Raw genomic sequence first — 22,061 nt, 5'->3', positions numbered from 1 at the left:
TTTGTACAGGAAGGGTACCTTTCCTGTACAAAATACTATGCTAGGCACGATGCAAAGCTTTTCCCACCTTGCATACATGCTGCACAGTGAAGCACGCATGGAAAGTGAGAAAAGCACATAGAAATGAATGCATTTCTCCTGTTTGCACCTCCTTTGAAGGGGCGTTAACTTTTGGCGCAAAACCATGTTTTCAAATCTTTGTGAATATGGTTTTGCATCAAAAAGCACGGGTTGCTGCATGGAAACACCCATGTACCACCCACGTAATGCCCCCTTGGTGCAAAGTTACCCAAAGCAGTGCTTTGCGCTCCTTACAGGGCACTTTCCGGCGCAAAAGCAGTTTTGCGCTGAAAAGAAAATCAGAAAAAATAAAATTTGCGCTAGATTGTGTCACTATTGTGGAGCTAAAGCAGCGCGAAACATATGGAAACCTCCCCCTTGGTGTGCTCTTATATTCATACTGCTGCCCTCTAGTAACGCTACACAGTAACTGCAGCATAATAGTGGGAATGGGAAGAAGGCTGTCCAATGCAAATATTGTTCTCCCAAGCTACCTTTCTTCTGAGATGGTCGGCGTCTTGTGCCTTGATGCCACCTCACGCATATGGTCTTCAGTCAAATTCAAAAGCAGCCTACCTACCTTAGGCTAAGGAGTTTTCCACTCGAAGGCCGCACATGGGGACGTCACCCTCATTTAGCAGGGTCCCAAATTGCCTGCAGTCATCCTCTTTACAGAAGCTGGGCGTTCGTGGGCGTTTGTGGGCGTCCTTCAAAGGAAGGAAGGGGGTTTTTAAAGGCCCAGCCCAGCCCAGCCCAGCCCAGCCCAGCCCAGCCCAGCCCAGCCCAGCCCAGCGCTGTGCTTTGCTGTGTCCTGATGCAGCAGGCATGATGCAGACCTGCTGAAGCAAAGGCCTGACTCTAACATTTTCTGTCTCATGAAGAAAACAACCTTTCTACCTTCTTATTGCAACTAATAAAGGGAGTTTCACTTGCATCAAACTAAACCCATCATTTCATTAGCCACAGCTCATTCCTGACCTTTATTCCTAGCCAACCTCATAGGCACCAAACCTCTGATTTGAGAGATTGGCTCACACCAAAATGAAAAATAACCCCCATCCAACCTATTTTCCTATCCGTGTAGCACCTTCCTCGCATTCTTCTAATCAGTTAAAGCCCCAGAGGCCACATTTGCGCTCCACATTATACCAAATTTAAAGGACAAATAATGAATGCATTGATAAAGGATGATAAGGTATTGCCCCTATTGCTCCTGCTTGAGATAAAGGGGGATTGGTGGAAAGTCATGAGGGAAAAGATTTGTAATTTTGAGGCGCACGTGCCAAAAAGAGTGGCCACTTTTCTCCTCTGTTTTTACAAGTGAAATTCAAATTAGGAAATGAAAATAAAAGAAGAATTTGAAATTTTGCCAACTTATGACACTTTGACAGCGTTTGCGGGACTCGAACCCTTGTCCTGTGAGATCCTTTATAACCACAGGCACAAGACTTACCATTGAGCTATAGCTCCTGGTGGTCTGAAGTGTTGCAGTAGTAACTATAAACAACATATAGGCCCTGGTGTCATTGCCTGTGGCTTGTATTGCACATAAAAAGGATGACCATGCTATAGGGACGATTTGATACGCTTCTGACATGGAAACCGGTGTGGTCCAGTGGGTAAGTTCCTGACTTCCAGCCAGAGAATCAGGGTTCAAATCCCGGGTTCGGCACCAGATGACTGATGGTGGTCCAGCACAGGTAAATTGGAGGTGGGCCAAACAGGCCAATTGGTAAGTAAAATGTGTGTGTCTGTGTGTCCTGTAAGAGTGGAGTCATGCCTGGCAAAGTGGGTGGATGGAGGATAGAGTGAATAGGAGGAGTCTAGGCAGAGTGGGTGGAGCCAGAGAAGTCCAGCAGAGGTAAGTTGGAGGTGGGCCTAACAGGCGAATTGGTAAGCAAAACGTGTGGGGTTGTGTGTGTGTGGGGTGTGTCTGTGGGGGGTGTGTGTGTGTGGGGGTGTGCCTGTGTGGGTTGTGTGTGTGGGGGTGTGTCTGTGGGGGGTGTCTGTGTGTGGGGCTGTGTCTGTGTGTGGGGGTGTGTCTGTGTGTGGGGGTGTGTCTGTGAGGGGGGTGTGCCTGTGTGTGTGGGGTGTGCCTGTGTGTGTAGGGGGGGGTGTGTGTGGTCTGTGTGTGTGGGGTGTGTGGGTGTGTGTTGGTGTGTGGGTGCGTGGGTTGTGTGTGTAGGGGGTGTGTCTGTGTGGGTGTGTGTCTGTGTTGGTTGTGTGTGTAGGGGGTGTGTCGGTGTGTGGGGGTGTGTCTGTGTGTGGGGGGTGTGTGTGGGGTGTGCCAGGGTGTGTGGGGTGTGCCGGTGTGTGTAGGGGGTGTGTCTGTGTGTCCTGTAAGAGTGGAGTCATGCCTGGCAAAGTGGGAGGATAGAGTGAATATGAGGAGTCTAGGCAGAGTGGGTGGAGCCTGAGAGTCTGGAAAAGATGGATGTGGTCCCAGCGAGGAGGAAGGGGTCAAAGATGGAGGGGGGGCCTGAACAGATTGGGGCCAAATGTGGGCACTCCTGTAGTGTTTCTCTAGCTGACAGATCAGGTGATTACATCCGATGGGACTTATGGTGAGGAAAACCAGCGTTTGATTTTTAATGCACCCTCTGTAACTTTTCCCTAGTATCTTTCTTTCCTTCCGGCAGATACCTGGAACAAGCGTCCCAAAGTTTTTCTTGGCTGCATACCCCCAGAGGTGTGCCTGACATTTATGGCCTAAGCACCCTCACAAAGAGTGCGCTACTGACATTCTGGGAAAACCTCACTAAAATGACATATTTATGCACCAAACGTGGTAATTCCTTATACCTGCAAAGCATCATATTGCACTTTTCAGCTTTGAGGAGGTGTGAGTGTTTTCATTTGCGGGAAATATTCATCTGTGCTTCCTCTCCCATCCGAGGACTATGGAGCTGCTGTTCCTCTCTCACATGTCCCTTCATAGAGACAGGTGTCACACACTCAACCACTCAGTAAACATGTATGCTTCGATACATTCACCTTGCTGTTTACCTTCCAAACATTCCCTCTTCACCACAAATACAGGGCAGCCATACCTCATTGCTCATTCACTCAGTCATCACAGTCCTACACTCTGTAGGTCCTGCAAGACCAACATGAACAAGAGGTATGTCAGCAAGCGGAAAAAAAGCCTTGGGGGAAGATTTTTTTAAATGTTACACAATGTAGCGCAGCACTCTGCGTGGCTGCGCTGCGTTACGTGACCGGGAATGAGCAGGAGAGCGCCATATTTTTAAAGATTTGGCTCTCTCTCCTTGTCTTTCCCTTGCGCCGGCGCTGATTTCAGCTGCCGTGCGCCATGCACATAGCTTAGCGCCGCAGCGCTAGGGTGTGTGCATGAGTGTAGCGTAGGTTTTGTACAGGAAGGGTACCTTTCCTGTACAAAATACTATGCTAGGCACGATGCAAAGCTTTTCCCACCTTGCATACATGCTGCACAGTGAAGCACGCATGGAAAGTGAGAAAAGCACATAGAAATGAATGCATTTCTCCTGTTTGCACCTCCTTTGAAGGGGCGTTAACTTTTGGCGCAAAACCATGTTTTCAAATCTTTGTGAATATGGTTTTGCATCAAAAAGCACGGGTTGCTGCATGGAAACACCCATGTACCACCCACGTAATGCCCCCTTGGTGCAAAGTTACCCAAAGCAGTGCTTTGCGCTCCTTACAGGGCACTTTCCGGCGCAAAAGCAGTTTTGCGCTGAAAAGAAAATCAGAAAAAATAAAATTTGCGCTAGATTGTGTCACTATTGTGGAGCTAAAGCAGCGCGAAACATATGGAAACCTCCCCCTTGGTGTGCTCTTATATTCATACTGCTGCCCTCTAGTAACGCTACACAGTAACTGCAGCATAATAGTGGGAATGGGAAGAAGGCTGTCCAATGCAAATATTGTTCTCCCAAGCTACCTTTCTTCTGAGATGGTCGGCGTCTTGTGCCTTGATGCCACCTCACGCATATGGTCTTCAGTCAAATTCAAAAGCAGCCTACCTACCTTAGGCTAAGGAGTTTTCCACTCGAAGGCCGCACATGGGGACGTCACCCTCATTTAGCAGGGTCCCAAATTGCCTGCAGTCATCCTCTTTACAGAAGCTGGGCGTTCGTGGGCGTTTGTGGGCGTCCTTCAAAGGAAGGAAGGGGGTGTTTAAAGGCCCAGCCCAGCCCAGCCCAGCCCAGCCCAGCCCAGCCCAGCCCAGCCCAGCCCAGCCCAGCGCTGTGCTTTGCTGTGTCCTGATGCAGCAGGCATGATGCAGACCTGCTGAAGCAAAGGCCTGACTCTAACATTTTCTGTCTCTTGAAGAAAACAACCTTTCTACCTTCTTATTGCAACTAATAAAGGGAGTTTCACTTGCATCAAACTAAACCCATCATTTCATTAGCCACAGCTCATTCCTGACCTTTATTCCTAGCCAACCTCATAGGCACCAAACCTCTGATTTGAGAGATTGGCTCACACCAAAATGAAAAATAACCCCCATCCAACCTATTTTCCTATCCGTGTAGCACCTTCCTCGCATTCTTCTAATCAGTTAAAGCCCCAGAGGCCACATTTGCGCTCCACATTATACCAAATTTAAAGGACAAATAATGAATGCATTGATAAAGGATGATAAGGTATTGCCCCTATTGCTCCTGCTTGAGATAAAGGGGGATTGGTGGAAAGTCATGAGGGAAAAGATTTGTAATTTTGAGGCGCACGTGCCAAAAAGAGTGGCCACTTTTCTCCTCTGTTTTTACAAGTGAAATTCAAATTAGGAAATGAAAATAAAAGAAGGATTTGAAATTTTGCCAACTTATAACACTTTGGCAGCGTTTGCGGGACTCGAACCCTTGTCCTGTGAGATCCTTTATAACCACAGGCACAAGACTTACCATTGAGCTATAGCTCCTGGTGGTCTGAAGTGTTGCAGTAGTAACTATAAACAACATATAGGCCCTGGTGTCATTGCCTGTGGCTTGTACTGCACATCAAAAGGATGACCATGCTATAGGGACGATTTGATACGCTTCTGACATGGAAGCCGGTGTGGTCCAGTGGGTAAGTTCCTGACTTCCAGCCAGAGAATCAGGGTTCAAATCCCGGGTTCGGCACCAGATGACTGATGGTGGTCCAGCACAGGTAAATTGGAGGTGGGCCAAACAGGCCAATTGGTAAGTAAAATGTGTGTGTCTGTGTGTCCTGTAAGAGTGGAGTCATGCCTGGCAAAGTGGGTGGATGGAGGATAGAGTGAAAAGGAGGAGTCTAGGCAGAGTGGGTGGAGCCAGAGAAGTCCAGCAGAGGTAAGTTGGAGGTGGGCCTAACAGGCGAATTGGTAAGCAAAACGTGTGGGGGTGTGTCTGTCTGTGGGGGGTGTGTGTCTGTGGGGGGTGTGTGTCTGTGTGTGGGGGTGTGTCTGTGTGTGGGGGTGTGTCTGTGGGGGGGGTGTGCCTGTGTGTGTGTGGGGTGTGCCTGTGTGTGTAGGGGGGGGTGTGTGGGGTCTGTGTGTGTGGTCTGTGTGTGGTCTGGGTGTGTGGGTGTGTGTCTGTGTGGGTGTCAGAGTGTGTCTGTGTTGTGTGTGTAGGGGGTGTGTCTGGGGGTGTGCCAGGGTGTGTGGGGTGTGCCGGTGTGTGTAGGGGGTGTGTCTGTGTGTCCTGTAAGAGTGGAGTCATGCCTGGCAAAGTGGGAGGATAGAGTGAATATGAGGAGTCTAGGCAGAGTGGGTGGAGCCTGAGAGTCTGGAAAAGATGGATGTGGTCCCAGCGAGGAGGAAGGGGTCAAAGATGGAGGTGGGGGCCTGAACAGATTGGGGCCAAATGTGGGCACTCCTGTAGTGTTTCTCTAGCTGACAGATCAGGTGATTACATCCGATGGGACTTATGGTGAGGAAAACCAGCGTTTGATTTTTAATGCACCCTCTGTAACTTTTCCCTAGTATCTTTCTTTCCTTCCGGCAGATACCTGGAACAAGCGTCCCAAAGTTTTTCTTGGCTGCATACCCCCAGAGGTGTGCCTGACATTTATGGCCTAAGCACCCTCACAAAGAGTGCGCTACTGACATTCTGGGAAAACCTCACTAAAATGACATATTTATGCACCAAACGTGGTAATTCCTTATACCTGCAAAGCATCATATTGCACTTTTCAGCTTTGAGGAGGTGTGAGTGTTTTCATTTGCGGGAAATATTCATCTGTGCTTCCTCTCCCATCCGAGGACTATGGAGCTGCTGTTCCTCTCTCACATGTCCCTTCATAGAGACAGGTGTCACACACTCAACCACTCAGTAAACATGTATGCTTCGATACATTCACCTTGCTGTTTACCTTCCAAACATTCCCTCTTCACCACAAATACAGGGCAGCCATACCTCATTGCTCATTCACTCAGTCATCACAGTCCTACACTCTGTAGGTCCTGCAAGACCAACATGAACAAGAGGTATGTCAGCAAGCGGAAAAAAAGCCTTGGGGGAAGATTTTTTTAAATGTTACACAATGTAGCGCAGCACTCTGCGTGGCTGCGCTGCGTTACGTGACCGGGAATGAGCAGGAGAGCGCCATATTTTTAAAGATTTGGCTCTCTCTCCTTGTCTTTCCCTTGCGCCGGCGCTGATTTCAGCTGCCGTGCGCCATGCACATAGCTTAGCGCCGCAGCGCTAGGGTGTGTGCATGAGTGTAGCGTAGGTTTTGTACAGGAAGGGTACCTTTCCTGTACAAAATACTATGCTAGGCACGATGCAAAGCTTTTCCCACCTTGCATACATGCTGCACAGTGAAGCACGCATGGAAAGTGAGAAAAGCACATAGAAATGAATGCATTTCTCCTGTTTGCACCTCCTTTGAAGGGACGTTAACTTTTGGCGCAAAACCATGTTTTCAAATCTTTGTGAATATGGTTTTGCATCAAAAAGCACGGGTTGCTGCATGGAAACACCCATGTACCACCCACGTAATGCCCCCTTCGTGCAAAGTTACCCAAAGCAGTGCTTTGCGCTCCTTACAGGGCACTTTCCGGCGCAAAAGCAGTTTTGCGCTGAAAAGAAAATCAGAAAAAATAAAATTTGCGCTAGATTGTGTCACTATTGTGGAGCTAAAGCAGCGCGAAACATATGGAAACCTCCCCCTTGGTGTGCTCTTATATTCATACTGCTGCCCTCTAGTAACGCTACACAGTAACTGCAGCATAATAGTGGGAATGGGAAGAAGGCTGTCCAATGCAAATATTGTTCTCCCAAGCTACCTTTCTTCTGAGATGGTCGGTGTTGGACAGGCCACACAGAGGACTTGCTCCCTCCCCGCACGACAGGGCCCGAGCTCCGGCTCACCAGGCATACCCCCGCGACAAGCACCTGTACCCCGTCTCCCGACGGATCGTCTGCCCTTGGACCACTACTCATCACGGGGTCCAGCCCCACCGGCTTCCCCGGCCGGGCCAAGCCTCCATCTTGGGCCCTGCACCACGCGGCCGCGTGGCCTCACCCCGACCCCAACCCCGGGCCTGGCCGGCCCCGACATCCCGGCACCACCATCCACCCAGGAGGTGAGCGGACCACTTGGCAGGTCAATGGGAGAACGAGGTGTCAAAGGCTCTTCCCCCGCCAGGTGCCGATCGCCCCCGCTCCCCCAGGCACTGGCTCCACCCCCTGCTGGGTGTCTGGACACCTTCATCCCGGACCCTCCGACCTCCAAGTGCGAGGGTCCGGACATCAAAGGGCACCAGCCCTATAACTGAGGCAGCTCCGGAGCAGGAAGGCAGTTGTATCCTGGAGTCGAGAGACACCGAGTGAACTCAGCCTTGACGGTCTACTGGCGCTGCCGTAGCCCGCTCTTGTGACCCATCGTCCTGCCTGCTGGCGCTGCCGTGGCCTTCTGCAATCTTCGTCCTCACCGGGACCTGCTGGTGCTGCCGCGGTCCGTACATCGACCATCTTCCTGGGACCTGCTGGCGCTGCCGCGGCCCGTTGTAACAACCATCTTCACCGGGACCTGCTGGCGCTGCCGCGGACCGTACATCGACCATCTTCCTGGGACCTGCTGGCGCTGCCGCGGCCCGTTGTAACGACCATCATCACCGGGACCTGCTGGCGCTGCCGCGGACCGTACATCGTCCATCTTTCTGGGACCTGCTGGCGCTGCCGCGGCCCGTACCACCTAACCACCAAGCTCGAGGATTGTGAGCTCATCATCTCATCCGGACTACCTGACTGGTAAACAGACTGTCCCGCTACCCCCTTTCCTACCTTGCAAGACTCTAATCGAGGGGACCCCTGAGTCCAGACCTCCTTGTACCATTCAACCGTACCTTAAGAAGTGCTTATAAAGAACACTGAACCTTATCCGTGTGTGGTATCTGTCTGTGGGGGGGAAGTTACTTGTCTGTACGATCGCTGGAGACGGTTCTCCCCGGAGACCTCTCCTCCTGACCCCGGCCGACCCTCCCGGTCCGTCTACCTTTTCTAACATTGGTGGCCAGCGGCGCGATCCGAATCAACGCGTAATCGTACAGAGAGTAGCTCACCCCACGACAAAACACGATGTCGACCAAAGATAGCAGCCCCACCGAGAAATTCCAAATGGAGAAATTAGAAGAATACAACCACCGCGAACTGAGACAATTTTGCATAGAACTTGGCATTGCTACCACCGGCCTAAGTACCAAGGATGATCTAAAGCGCGCCCTTGAGTCATGGACAGAAACTGGGGTCGCAGGACCCCCCGACCAAAGCAGCATCACACCAGACCAAAACAGCATCACACCAGAGGGGAACGCCACGGCTCCCGAGGAGCGGGGAACGGGCCTCTCACAGGAGGAGATCCGAGAAAGAGACAGGGTCAGATTACACGAGTTGGAGATGGCACGACTCAAGATGGATGGGGAACTCAAGTTAGCAGAACAGAAACTCAACCTCGAGCATATGCGGCTTCGAGAGGAACGAGAGGAAAAGCAGAGGCAGAGAGAGCTGGAAGAGAAAAAAATAACGCTCGAGCACGAACGCCGACTAGCGGAGATAGAACTGCGAAAACAGAATAAGGAACTGGGGGTGCCTGAGCGACCACACACCCCGGGGCCAAGTGAGAAAAAAGTCCATATCCCCAAGGATGTTGTCCGCGAGTATGTCCGAGAAGACGACATACAGCAGTGGTTTAAAGCCTATGAGATCGCCATGACCTCCCACCGGATCGACCGGAGTGATTGGGGAGCCGGACTTTGGGGAAGGTTTATCAACGAGGGTCGTGATGCCCTACTGCAGCTCCCAGATCACCAAATGACGTCCTACGACCACATGAAGGCTGCCCTCCTCACCCGCTACGGCCTCACACCCGAGATGTACCGCCAGAGGTTCAGAGATTGCACCCGGATCCCAGGTACAACTTGGGTAGAATACGTGAACTATTTCAGCCGTGCCTTCGAGGGTTGGATCAGGGGGAGTCAGGTCACCACCTACGAACAACTCTTCAACCTTATGGTATGGGAGCACCTGTCAAACAACTGTTTAGTCGAGCTCAGTCAGCACCTCCTCGACAGTAAGCTGACTGACCCCCGGCAGCTCGCCGCCGAAGCTGACCGATGGGAAAGCACCGAGTGGGCCGGAAGGGGCCACACGACCAGAACAGAAGCAGCCAAGGCCAGCACCGTCCTCGGGGAGGAGGGGGGGGCCAGGGTCGAGGGAGAGACACCTTGCTAGCAACCCCCGTGGCCAGCACACCGCCTCCGGCCGGCCGGGGCAACCCCCCGTTGCGGCCTGGGTTCCGAGCCAACGTCACGTGCCACCGGTGCCAGCGACCAGGCCACTACGCCAATGACCCGAGCTGTCCGATAAACCAACCGCCCAAGCCCCGCCAGGTAGCGGCCGCCGCCCTGGGGGAAGAGCGATCATCGGAGGAGCCCGAAGAGTATGAGCCGGCCCAGCAAGGATGGGAACCGGCCGCCATGGTCATGGCGTGCTTAGGGGGAAGAGACATGGTCCCGCGGGCTCCCCTACCCGCCAACACCAGGAAATACGGTCAGTGGGTGACCATTAATGGACAGAGGGCCGAGGCCCTGCGTGACACCGGCGCCAGTGTGACGGCCGTCCGCTGTCACCTGGTGAAGCCCGAGCAGATCCTGCCGAACATTCTCTGCCCCGTCCGCTCGGCAGATAACTCTGAGAGTATGTGTAAAATGGCCTGCGTCCCATTCGAATGGGGAGGGGTCTCCGGCCTGCTGAAGGTGACGGTCCGGGACGATGCCCCCGTGGACTGCCTCCTGGGGAATGATCTCGAGAGTTCCCCGTGGGCCACCGTCGAGAGAAGAGAGCACCTGGGGATGCTGGGCCTCCCGGACTGGGCCTGCATAACCACCCGGTCCATGGCCGCCCATGCCGCCCCCCGGTCAGAAGAACCCGAATGGCCAGCACCTCCACCCCCGGTCGCCCCAGTAGAGGACAACGGCGAGGCCGGCCTCCCGGACCCGACGACCGAAGAGGACGCGCAACCCCAGGACCTTCCGGATCTGGCTCAGTGGCGTCAAGAAGGGGGGCCCACCCAAGAACAGTTCCGCCAGGAACAAAAGACCTGTCCCTCCCTCGAGGGACTCCGCCAACAAGCCAGCGCCCAAAACGCAGGGGACGCCACCGGAACACACTGGGTCTACTGGGATAACGACCTGCTCTACAGCGAGCAAGGAATCGCCGAGCTGGGGGCCGGTCGAGTTCTGGTGGTACCTCTCCGCTTCAGAGACTTTCTGCTCAACTTAGCCCACGATGTCCCCCTGGCTGGACATCTGGGCCAGGACAAAACGTACAGTCGCCTAGTGACCCACTTTTTCTGGCCAAAAATGAGGAATGACGTCCTGAACCACTGCCGATCTTGCCCCACATGCCAAGCCAGCGGGAAGAGTGGTCGGAAGCTGAAAGCCCCCCTGCAACCCTTCCCTGTGGTCACCACCCCGTTCGAGAGGGTGGGGATAGACATTGTGGGGCCTCTGGACCCCCGCACGGCACAAGGACACAGGTTCATCTTAGTGCTAGTGGACCATGCCACCCGCTACCCCGAGGCGGTGCCCCTACGGACCGTGACAGCTCCGGTGGTTGGCCGGGCCCTGATGGGGATCTTCTCCCGGGTAGGCTTCCCCCGAGAAGTCGTCAGCGACCGAGGCACGAATTTCATATCCAAATACATGAAGTCCCTCTGGCAACAATGCGGGGTCACCTACAGATTCACGACCCCCTATCACCCCCAAGGGAACGGACTAGTGGAGCGTTTTAACCGCACTCTCAAGGGGATGATTGGGGGATTGGAAGAGCCCCTCCGTCGCCAGTGGGATGTACTACTCCCGTGCCTCCTCTTCGCCTACCGGGAAGTTCCCCAGAAGTCCCTCGGTTTTAGCCCTTTTGAACTCCTGTACGGGCACCCTGTGCGAGGGCCCCTCAGCCTAGTCAAGGAAGGTTGGGAGATGGCCCCCCTAACAACCCCTCCAGACGTCTTCAAATACATCCTGGCCCTACGAAACCAGACACGGCGCTTCAGGGAGATGGCCAAGGCGAACCTCGAGGCCAGCCAGGAGGACATGAAGAGGTGGTATGATCACAATGCCTCCTCCGTTGAATTCGAGCCTGGTCAGCAAGTATGGGTGATGTCCCCCACCGAACCATGTGCCTTGCAAGATAAGTGGACGGGGCCCTTCAAAGTGGTCGAGCGCAAAAGCCCCGTCACTTACCTCATCGACATGGGGACCTCCCGGAACCCCCTTCGGGTCCTCCACACCAACAGACTCAAACCACACTTTGTGCGCTCAGAGCTCAGCCTCTTGATGGCTACGGACAGTGGGGCAGAGGAAGACTCCGAACCCCTCCCGGATCTCCTGAAGACTCAGGAGAATGACGGCTCCGTGGACGGGGTCCGGCTCTCTGACGCCCTCACTTCGGAGCAACGCCAGGACTGCCGGAACCTCCTGCTGCAGTTCGCTGCCCTGTTCGCCCTCACCCCCGGGGTCACCCCTTGGTGTTTGCACGACGTAGACACCGGGGACAGTCCCCCCGTCCGACACCGGGCCTACCGCGTACCAGATCGGGTACGGGCCTGCATACAAGAGGAAGTGGCCAAGATGCTCACGATCGGGGTCATCGAGCCCTCGGACAGCCCCTGGGCCAGTCCGGTTGTATTGGTTCCCAAAGCCGCTGCCCCCGGCACCGCACCTGAACTGAGATTCTGCGTCGACTACCGGGGCTTGAACGCTGTCACCCGGACCGACGCTCATCCCATCCCCCGAGCAGACGAGCTGATCGACCGGCTGGGGGCCGCCCGCTACCTTAGTATCTTCGACCTAACAGCGGGCTACTGGCAGATCGGCCTCACACCCAGGGCTCAGGAACGGTCAGCCTTCTCTACCCCCGATGGCCACTATCAATTCAAGGTCATGCCCTTTGGCATGAAAAATGCCCCCGCCACGTTTCAACGCCTTGTGAACCAGGTCTTGGCGGGGCTCGAAGAGTTCAGCGCTGCCTACCTGGACGATATCGCTGTATACAGCCGCCACTGGTCCGACCACCTCCGTCACCTCCAAGAGGTCCTACAAGCCCTCCAGCGGGCCGGCCTCACCATTAAGGCCGGCAAGTGCCAAATCGGCCAAGGGTCTGTGACCTACCTTGGGCACCAAGTGGGGAGCGGGCTGGTGGCCCCCCTACAACTTAAGATTGCGGCCATCCAGTCCTGGCAGCCCCCCGTCACCCAGACCGAGGTCCGAGCCTTCTTGGGGCTCACCGGCTACTACCGGCGGTTCGTGAAGGACTACGGCAGCATCGTGGGGCCCCTCACGGGTCTCACGTCCAAGAACCAACCGAAACGGATCAACTGGACTCCTGATTGTCAAGCGGCCTTCGAGAAGCTGAAGGCCGCCCTGTGCACCGCCCCGGTGCTCCAGGCCCCCGATTACAGTCGGGAATTTGTGGTGCAGACCGACGCCTCCGACCACGGCATCGGGGCCGTCCTCTCTCAGTTGAACCCCGAAGGTCATGACCAGCCGGTGGCCTTCATCAGTCGACGTCTCCTGGCCCGAGAACAGCGTTGGAGCACCATCGAGAGGGAGGCATTTGCAGTAGTGTGGGCCCATAAAAAGCTCCGACCCTATCTCTTCGGTACCCACTTCCGGGTACAAACTGACCATCGACCCCTGCAATGGCTGATGCAGATGCGGGGGGAGAACCCAAAGCTCTTGCGCTGGTCCATTTCCCTGCAGGGAATGGACTTCACCGTGGAGCACCGACCAGGCCAAGACCACGCCAACGCGGATGGCCTGTCCCGCTTTTTCCGCCTCGACGAAGAGAGTCCCCAAGGAGATGGGTGACTCTCCCCGCCTTCAGCTGGGGGGGACGCATGTTGGACAGGCCACACAGAGGACTTGCTCCCTCCCCGCACGACAGGGCCCGAGCTCCGGCCCACCAGGCATACCCCCGCGACAAGCACCTGTACCCCGTCTCCCGACGGATCGTCTGCCCTTGGACCACTACTCATCACGGGGTCCAGCCCCACCGGCTTCCCCGGCCGGGCCAAGCCTCCATCTTGGGCCCTGCACCACGCGGCCGCGTGGCCTCACCCCGACCCCAACCCCGGGCCTGGCCGGCCCCGACATCCCGGCACCACCATCCACCCAGGAGGTGAGCGGACCACTTGGCAGGTCAATGGGAGAACGAGGTGTCAAAGGCTCTTCCCCCGCCAGGTGCCGATCGCCCCCGCTCCCCCAGGCACTGGCTCCACCCCCTGCTGGGTGTCTGGACACCTTCATCCCGGACCCTCCGACCTCCAAGTGCGAGGGTCCGGACATCAAAGGGCACCAGCCCTATAACTGAGGCAGCTCCGGAGCAGGAAGGCAGTTGTATCCTGGAGTCGAGAGACACCGAGTGAACTCAGCCTTGACGGTCTACTGGCGCTGCCGTAGCCCGCTCTTGTGACCCATCGTCCTGCCTGCTGGCGCTGCCGCGGCCTTCTGCAATCTTCGTCCTCACCGGGACCTGCTGGCGCTGCCGCGGTCCGTACATCGACCATCTTCCTGGGACCTGCTGGCGCTGCCGCGGCCCGTTGTAACAACCATCTTCACCGGGACCTGCTGGCGCTGCCGCGGACCGTACATCGACCATCTTCCTGGGACCTGCTGGCGCTGCCGCGGCCCGTTGTAACGACCATCATCACCGGGACCTGCTGGCGCTGCCGCGGACCGTACATCGTCCATCTTTCTGGGACCTGCTGGCGCTGCCGCGGCCCGTACCACCTAACCACCAAGCTCGAGGATTGTGAGCTCATCATCTCATCCGGACTACCTGACTGGTAAACAGACTGTCCCGCTACCCCCTTTCCTACCTTGCAAGACTCTAATCGAGGGGACCCCTGAGTCCAGACCTCCTTGTACCATTCAACCGTACCTTAAGAAGTGCTTATAAAGAACACTGAACCTTATCCGTGTGTGGTATCTGTCTGTGGGGGGGAAGTTACTTGTCTGTACGATCGCTGGAGACGGTTCTCCCCGGAGACCTCTCCTCCTGACCCCGGCCGACCCTCCCGGTCCGTCTACCTTTTCTAACAGTCGGCGTCTTGTGCCTTGATGCCACCTCACGCATATGGTCTTCAGTCAAATTCAAAAGCAGCCTACCTACCTTAGGCTAAGGAGTTTTCCACTCGAATGCCGCACATGGGGACGTCACCCTCATTTAGCAGGGTCCCAAATTGCCTGCAGTCATCCTCTTTACAGAAGCTGGGCGTTCGTGGGCGTTTGTGGGCGTCCTTCAAAGGAAGGAAGGGGGTGTTTAAAGGCCCAGCCCAGCCCAGCCCAGCCCAGCGCTGTGCTTTGCTGTGTCCTGATGCAGCAGGCATGATGCAGACCTGCTGAAGCAAAGGCCTGACTCTAACATTTTCTGTCTCTTGAAGAAAACAACCTTTCTACCTTCTTATTGCAACTAATAAAGGGAGTTTCACTTGCATCAAACTAAACCCATCATTTCATTAGCCACAGCTCATTCCTGACCTTTATTCCTAGCCAACCTCATAGGCACCAAACCTCTGATTTGAGAGATTGGCTCACACCAAAATGAAAAATAACCCCCATCCAACCTATTTTCCTATCCGTGTAGCACCTTCCTCGCATTCTTCCAATCAGTTAAAGCCCCAGAGGCCACATTTGCGCTCCACATTATACCAAATTTAAAGGACAAATAATGAATGCATTGATAAAGGATGATAAGGTATTGCCCCTATTGCTCCTGCTTGAGATAAAGGGGGATTGGTGGAAAGTCATGAGGGAAAAGATTTGTAATTTTGAGGCGCACGTGCCAAAAAGAGTGGCCACTTTTCTCCTCTGTTTTTACAAGTGAAATTCAAATTAGGAAATGAAAATAAAAGAAGGATTTGAAATTTTGCCAACTTATGACACTTTGACAGCGTTTGCGGGACTCGAACCCTTGTCCTGTGAGATCCTTTATAACCACAGGCACAAGACTTACCATTGAGCTATAGCTCCTGGTGGTCTGAAGTGTTGCAGTAGTAACTATAAACAACATATAGGCCCTGGTGTCATTGCCTGTGGCTTGTATTGCACATCAAAAGGATGACCATGCTATAGGGACGATTTGATACGCTTCTGACATGGAAACCGGTGTGGTCCAGTGGGTAAGTTCCTGACTTCCAGCCAGAGAATCAGGGTTCAAATCCCGGGTTCGGCACCAGATGACTGATGGTGGTCCAGCACAGGTAAATTGGAGGTGGGCCAAACAGGCCAATTGGTAAGTAAAATGTGTGTGTCTGTGTGTCCTGTAAGAGTGGAGTCATGCCTGGCAAAGTGGGTGGATGGAGGATAGAGTGAATAGGAGGAGTCTAGGCAGAGTGGGTGGAGCCAGAGAAGTCCAGCAGAGGTAAGTTGGAGGTGGGCCTAACAGGCGAATTGGTAAGCAAAACGTGTGGGGGTGTGTCTGTCTGTGTGGGGGTGTGTCTGTGTGTGGGGGTGTGTCTGTGTGTGGGGGTGTGTCTGTGTGTGGGGGTGTGTCTGTGGGGGGGGTGTGCCTGTGTGTGTGAGGGGGGGTGTGTGTGGTCTGTGTGTGGTCTGTGTGTGGGGGGTGTGTGTCGGTGTGTGTCTGTGTTGGTTGTGTGTGTAGGGGGTGTGTCTGGGGGTGTGTCTGTGTGTGGGGGGTGTGTGGGGGTGTGTCTGTGTGTGGGGGGTGTGCCAGGGTGTGTGGGGTGTGTGTAGGGGGTGTGTCTGTGTGTCCTGTAAGAGTGGAGTCATGCCTGGCAAAGTGGGAGGATAGAGTGAATATGAGGAGTCTAGGCAGAGTGTGTGGAGCCTGAGAGTCTGGAAAAGATGGATGTGGTCCCAGCGAGGAGGAAGGGGTCAAAGATGGAGGTGGGGGCCTGAACAGATTGGGGCCAAATGTGGGCACTCCTGTAGTGTTTCTCTAGCTGACAGATCAGGTGATTACATCCGATGGGACTTATGGTGAGGAAAACCAGCGTTTGATTTTTAATGCACCCTCTGTAACTTTTCCCTAGTATCTTTCTTTCCTTCCGGCAGATACCTGGAACAAGCGTCCCAAAGTTTTTCTTGGCTGCATACCCCCAGAGGTGTGCCTGACATTTATGGCCTAAGCACCCTCACAAAGAGTGCGCTACTGACATTCTGGGAAAACCTCACTAAAATGACATATTTATGCACCAAACATGGTAATTCCTTATACCTGCAAAGCATCATATTGCACTTTTCAGCTTTGAGGAGGTGTGAGTGTTTTCATTTGCGGGAAATATTCATCTGTGCTTCCTCTCCCATCCGAGGACTATGGAGCTGCTGTTCCTCTCGCACATGTCCCTTCATAGAGACAGGTGTCACACACTCAACCACTCAGTAAACATGTATGCTTCGATACATTCACCTTGCTGTTTACCTTCCAAACATTCCCTCTTCACCACAAATACAGGGCAGCCATACCTCATTGCTCATTCACTCAGTCATCACAGTCCTACACTCTGTAGGTCCTGCAAGACCAACATGAACAAGAGGTATGTCAGCAAGCGGAAAAAAAGCCTTGGGGGAAGATTTTTTTAAATGTTACACAATGTAGCGCAGCACTCTGCGTGGCTGCGCTGCGTTACGTGACCGGGAATGAGCAGGAGAGCGCCATATTTTTAAAGATTTGGCTCTCTCTCCTTGTCTTTCCCTTGCGCCGGCGCTGATTTCAGCTGCCGTGCGCCATGCACATAGCTTAGCGCCGCAGCGCTAGGGTGTGTGCATGAGTGTAGCGTAGGTTTTGTACAGGAAGGGTACCTTTCCTGTACAAAATACTATGCTAGGCACGATGCAAAGCTTTTCCCACCTTGCATACATGCTGCACAGTGAAGCACGCATGGAAAGTGAGAAAAGCACATAGAAATGAATGCATTTCTCCTGTTTGCACCTCCTTTGAAGGGGCGTTAACTTTTGGCGCAAAACCATGTTTTCAAATCTTTGTGAATATGGTTTTGCATCAAAAAGCACGGGTCGCTGCATGGAAACACCCATGTACCACCCACGTAATGCCCCCTTCGTGCAAAGTTACCCAAAGCAGTGCTTTGCGCTCCTTACAGGGCACTTTCCAGCGCAAAAGCAGTTTTGCGCTGAAAAGAAAATCAGAAAAAATAAAATTTGCGCTAGATTGTGTCACTATTGTGGAGCTAAAGCAGCGCGAAACATATGGAAACCTCCCCCTTGGTGTGCTCTTATATTCATACTGCTGCCCTCTAGTAACGCTACACAGTAACTGCAGCATAATAGTGGGAATGGGAAGAAGGCTGTCCAATGCAAATATTGTTCTCCCAAGCTACCTTTCTTCTGAGATGGTCGGTGTTGGACAGGCCACACAGAGGACTTGCTCCCTCCCCGCACGACAGGGCCCGAGCTCCGGCTCACCAGGCATACCCCCGCGACAAGCACCTGTACCCCGTCTCCCGACGGATCGTCTGCCCTTGGACCACTACTCATCACGGGGTCCAGCCCCACCGGCTTCCCCGGCCGGGCCAAGCCTCCATCTTGGGCCCTGCACCACGCGGCCGCGTGGCCTCACCCCGACCCCAACCCCGGGCCTGGCCGGCCCCGACATCCCGGCACCACCATCCACCCAGGAGGTGAGCGGACCACTTGGCAGGTCAATGGGAGAACGAGGTGTCAAAGGCTCTTCCCCCGCCAGGTGCCGATCGCCCCCGCTCCCCCAGGCACTGGCTCCACCCCCTGCTGGGTGTCTGGACACCTTCATCCCGGACCCTCCGACCTCCAAGTGCGAGGGTCCGGACATCAAAGGGCACCAGCCCTATAACTGAGGCAGCTCCGGAGCAGGAAGGCAGTTGTATCCTGGAGTCGAGAGACACCGAGTGAACTCAGCCTTGACGGTCTACTGGCGCTGCCGTAGCCCGCTCTTGTGACCCATCGTCCTGCCTGCTGGCGCTGCCGTGGCCTTCTGCAATCTTCGTCCTCACCGGGACCTGCTGGCGCTGCCGCGGTCCGTACATCGACCATCTTCCTGGGACCTGCTGGCGCTGCCGCGGCCCGTTGTAACAACCATCTTCACCGGGACCTGCTGGCGCTGCCGCGGACCGTACATCGACCATCTTCCTGGGACCTGCTGGCGCTGCCGCGGCCCGTTGTAACGACCATCATCACCGGGACCTGCTGGCGCTGCCGCGGACTGTACATCGTCCATCTTTCTGGGACCTGCTGGCGCTGCCGCGGCCCGTACCACCTAACCACCAAGCTCGAGGATTGTGAGCTCATCATCTCATCCGGACTACCTGACTGGTAAACAGACTGTCCCGCTACCCCCTTTCCTACCTTGCAAGACTCTAATCGAGGGGACCCCTGAGTCCAGACCTCCTTGTACCATTCAACCGTACCTTAAGAAGTGCTTATAAAGAACACTGAACCTTATCCGTGTGTGGTATCTGTCTGTGGGGGGGAAGTTACTTGTCTGTACGATCGCTGGAGACGGTTCTCCCCGGAGACCTCTCCTCCTGACCCCGGCCGACCCTCCCGGTCCGTCTACCTTTTCTAACATTGGTGGCCAGCGGCGCGATCCGAATCAACGCGTAATCGTACAGAGAGTAGCTCACCCCACGACAAAACACGATGTCGACCAAAGATAGCAGCCCCACCGAGAAATTCCAAATGGAGAAATTAGAAGAATACAACCACCGCGAACTGAGACAATTTTGCATAGAACTTGGCATTGCTACCACCGGCCTAAGTACCAAGGATGATCTAAAGCGCGCCCTTGGGTCATGGACAGAAACTGGGGTCGCAGGACCCCCCGACCAAAGCAGCATCACACCAGACCAAAACAGCATCACACCAGAGGGGAACGCCACGGCTCCCGAGGAGCGGGGAACGGGCCTCTCACAGGAGGAGATCCGAGAAAGAGACAGGGTCAGATTACACGAGTTGGAGATGGCACGACTCAAGATGGATGGGGAACTCAAGTTAGCAGAACAGAAACTCAACCTCGAGCATATGCGGCTTCGAGAGGAACGAGAGGAAAAGCAGAGGCAGAGAGAGCTGGAAGAGAAAAAAATAACGCTCGAGCACGAACGCCGACTAGCGGAGATAGAACTGCGAAAACAGAATAAGGAACTGGGGGTGCCTGAGCGACCACACACCCCGGGGCCAAGTGAGAAAAAAGTCCATATCCCCAAGGATGTTGTCCGCGAGTATGTCCAAGAAGACGACATACAGCAGTGGTTTAAAGCCTATGAGATCGCCATGACCTCCCACCGGATCGACCGGAGTGATTGGGGAGCCGGACTTTGGGGAAGGTTTATCAACGAGGGTCGTGATGCCCTACTGCAGCTCCCAGATCACCAAATGACGTCCTACGACCACATGAAGGCTGCCCTCCTCACCCGCTACGGCCTCACACCCGAGATGTACCGCCAGAGGTTCAGAGATTGCACCCGGATCCCAGGTACAACTTGGGTAGAATACGTGAACTATTTCAGCCGTGCCTTCGAGGGTTGGATCAGGGGGAGTCAGGTCACCACCTACGAACAACTCTTCAACCTTATGGTATGGGAGCACCTGTCAAACAACTGTTTAGTCGAGCTCAGGCAGCACCTCCTCGACAGTAAGCTGACTGACCCCCGGCAGCTCGCCGCCGAAGCTGACCGATGGGAAAGCACCCGAGTGGGCCGGAAGGGGCCACACGACCAGAACAGAAGCAGCCAAGGCCAGCACCGTCCTCGGGGAGGAGGGGGGGGCCAGGGTCGAGGGAGAGACACCTTGCCAGCAACCCCCGTGGCCAGCACACCGCCTCCGGCCGGCCGGGGCAACCCCCCGTTGCGGCCTGGGTTCCGAGCCAACGTCACGTGCCACCGGTGCCAGCGACCAGGCCACTACGCCAATGACCCGAGCTGTCCGATAAACCAACCGCCCAAGCCCCGCCAGGTAGCGGCCGCCGCCCTGGGGGAAGAGCGATCATCGGAGGAGCCCGAAGAGTATGAGCCGGCCCAGCAAGGATGGGAACCGGCCGCCATGGTCCTGGCGTGCTTAGGGGGAAGAGACATGGTCCCGCGGGCTCCCCTACCCGCCAACACCAGGAAATACGGTCAGTGGGTGACCATTAATGGACAGAGGGCCGAGGCCCTGCGTGACACCGGCGCCAGTGTGACGGCCGTCCGCTGTCACCTGGTGAAGCCCGAGCAGATCCTGCCGAACATTCTCTGCCCCGTCCGCTCGCCAGATAACTCTGAGAGTATGTGTAAAATGGCCTGCGTCCCATTCGAATGGGGAGGGGTCTCCGGCCTGCTGAAGGTGACGGTCCGGGACGATGCCCCCGTGGACTGCCTCCTGGGGAATGATCTCGAGAGTTCCCCGTGGGCCACCGTCGAGAGAAGAGAGCACCTGGGGATGCTGGGCCTCCCGGACTGGGCCTGCATAACCACCCGGTCCATGGCCGCCCATGCCGCCCCCCGGTCAGAAGAACCCGAATGGCCAGCACCTCCACCCCCGGTCGCCCCAGTAGAGGACAACGGCGAGGCCGGCCTCCCGGACCCGACGACCGAAGAGGACGCGCAACCCCAGGACCTTCCGGATCTGGCTCAGTGGCGTCAAGAAGGGGGGCCCACCCAAGAACAGTTCCGCCAGGAACAAAAGACCTGTCCCTCCCTCGAGGGACTCCGCCAACAAGCCAGCGCCCAAAACGCAGGGGACGCCACCGGAACACACTGGGTCTACTGGGATAACGACCTGCTCTACAGCGAGCAAAGAATCGCCGAGCTGGGGGCCGGTCGAGTTCTGGTGGTACCTCTCCGCTTCAGAGACTTTCTGCTCAACTTAGCCCACGATGTCCCCCTGGCTGGACATCTGGGCCAGGACAAAACGTACAGTCGCCTAGTGACCCACTTTTTCTGGCCAAAAATGAGGAATGACGTCCTGAACCACTGCCGATCCTGCCCCACATGCCAAGCCAGCGGGAAGAGTGGTCGGAAGCTGAAAGCCCCCCTGCAACCCTTCCCTGTGGTCACCACCCCGTTCGAGAGGGTGGGGATAGACATTGTGGGGCCTCTGGACCCCCGCACGGCACAAGGACACAGGTTCATCTTAGTGCTAGTGGACCATGCCACCCGCTACCCCGAGGCGGTGCCCCTACGGACCGTGACAGCTCCGGTGGTTGGCCGGGCCCTGATGGGGATCTTCTCCCGGGTAGGCTTCCCCCGAGAAGTCGTCAGCGACCGAGGCACGAATTTCATATCCAAATACATGAAGTCCCTCTGGCAACAATGCGGGGTCACCTACAGATTCACGACCCCCTATCACCCCCAAGGGAACGGACTAGTGGAGCGTTTTAACCGCACTCTCAAGGGGATGATTGGGGGATTGGAAGAGCCCCTCCGTCGCCAGTGGGATGTACTACTCCCGTGCCTCCTCTTCGCCTACCGGGAAGTTCCCCAGAAGTCCCTCGGTTTTAGCCCTTTTGAACTCCTGTACGGGCACCCTGTGCGAGGGCCCCTCAGCCTAGTCAAGGAAGGTTGGGAGA

This window comes from Triturus cristatus, chromosome 12 (assembly GCF_964204655.1).
Source record: "Triturus cristatus chromosome 12, aTriCri1.1, whole genome shotgun sequence".
In the NCBI taxonomy this organism is placed as follows: Eukaryota; Metazoa; Chordata; class Amphibia; order Caudata; family Salamandridae; genus Triturus; species Triturus cristatus.
Note: the sequence above shows the minus strand (reverse complement) of the source record.